The sequence below is a fragment of the Capsicum annuum genome, unplaced genomic scaffold (assembly GCF_002878395.1).
Source record: "Capsicum annuum cultivar UCD-10X-F1 unplaced genomic scaffold, UCD10Xv1.1 ctg80394, whole genome shotgun sequence".
Taxonomy (NCBI): Eukaryota; Viridiplantae; Streptophyta; class Magnoliopsida; order Solanales; family Solanaceae; genus Capsicum; species Capsicum annuum.
In genome coordinates, this window is record NW_025891039.1 from 53,786 (window position 1) to 55,548 (window position 1,763).

The window sequence follows — 1,763 nt, forward strand, 5'->3', positions numbered from 1 at the left end:
ATATATATATATATATATATATATATATATATATATGTATGTATGATTGTGCATGTGTGTGCGTGTGCGTCTTTGTTATTGTAATCAAATTGGGAATTTTGATCTTCAGAATCTTTATATTTCCCATTTGCTCTCTCAAATCTCGATTTCCGCTCTTTTCCATGAGTAGTCAAGGATTATCTTTTGGTAATCAATGTCATGTCCAGTATGGTGGCACAACTCTTGTATGTTTTTCACATTTTAGATCCCCGGTATTTTATAACAAAAGCTACTATGTCTCTGTGTTATTTAACTTTCATTTTCAATGATTGAAACATTTGATGATTTGTACTTGTCCAGTTTTCTTATATCTGATTTTTCCCTGTGTTTGATTGTTTTTAATCATGCTTCTTGATTCATCTTTTGTGTTTTTCAGACTTGAATGTGTAATTCTCAATTACTTGTCTCAGGGAGGTCTCTATCAGACTATTGAGGCTTTCTCCAACGAAATTCAGGTTAATCAAAATTATGATGGTAAGTAACTCCTTTTAATGAATTTTACTATTTTAATCAGATGTTAGTAATGATTGTTGTTTACCTGAAAGGGTTGTAAAATTCTTATGCTTAATTAGTTTGGTAATTCTTAGCATATGGTAGATTGTTAATCATATCCATCTTGAAAATTTAGTTAAAAAGTTGAGGTCATCCTTTTTAATTGATGCGCAACATCATAGTTACCTAATGTTGGATGTCTTTTCTGTATTAATTGTCCTTGACAATCCTAGGGAGATATGTTTGATCGAGTTAAAGAGAAGTGATAATTTGATATCAAGCTTTGGAATATTTATTTCTGATTTTGTGGTTTCTTTCAGCCATTAATTCTCCCCACGAAGCATTTCTGCTAGCTTGGTGGAGTAAATTCTATAAAGCATACTAATCGAAGTTCCCTGAGGAGGCTGCATTGGCCACTGATTCCTTTATTAAGGTGTTACCTATGGACCTTTTCCATACGTTGTTCATGTTTAACTGATATGAAATAATTGCTAACGGAATGCTTTATTTTGTAAATTCTCAGGTCGCGCAGATGGTGGAACATGTTGTGGCAATTAACAGTTTGCTTCATGGTAGTCCATCCGTCACCACTAACAGTTCTAATATATATATAACAATTACATGTAGAGAAAAGAAGGACACACTTACAAGGAGGTTTGGGCCACAGGTGACAAAAGAGTTTTAAAATGAGGTGTAGGTGACACAAGTCTTAATTATTAGTTGGAGGTGACAATTACTTTATTATGGATTAAGAAAGTTGGAAAAGTTTGAAAATAGCCCACAAGTTTTTAAATTTATACTTTGATCTCAATGTTTATCTAAAATAACAGAAAACGGAGGGGGAAAAAGGCGTCTTTCTCTCTCTTATTGTTCATTTCTTCTTCTGCTTTATTCATCATCTTCTGCTTCATTATCATCATCTTCTACTTCATTATCATCTTCATCTTCATCTTCTTCTTCTTCTTGTCGACCATTTGTTGTTGTTGTTGTTGTGGTACAACGCTACTGCTGCGATCTGACCAATTTCTTAGGTCAAATTTTGTTTACTACATCACTTTTCACTTTGGCATTACTTCATAGGTGACTTTGGTAAGTAAAATTATGACTCATAGATGACCATTTGTTGTTGTTGTGGTACACTTCTATTTTTCCAACAATGGATAGAATCTCGATCATGAATCCAACATAAATGCCCACAATTTAAACAGATCAATCATCTGGTGCATCATATG

General features: G+C 33.1%; 1 long non-coding RNA gene across 1 annotated transcript in view; it reads left to right on the forward strand.

Annotated features, from left to right (window-relative positions):
- LOC107872323 overlaps nucleotides 1-1,445 on the forward strand; it is a 3,502-nt gene extending 2,057 nt beyond the window's left edge. Inside the window, exons 2-4 of the long non-coding RNA XR_007051551.1 lie at nucleotides 416-513; nucleotides 852-964; nucleotides 1,055-1,445. This is a non-coding gene — a long non-coding RNA (uncharacterized LOC107872323). The remainder of the gene's footprint in view (nucleotides 1-415; nucleotides 514-851; nucleotides 965-1,054) is intronic.
- The last annotated feature ends 318 nt before the right edge of the window (nucleotides 1,446-1,763 follow it).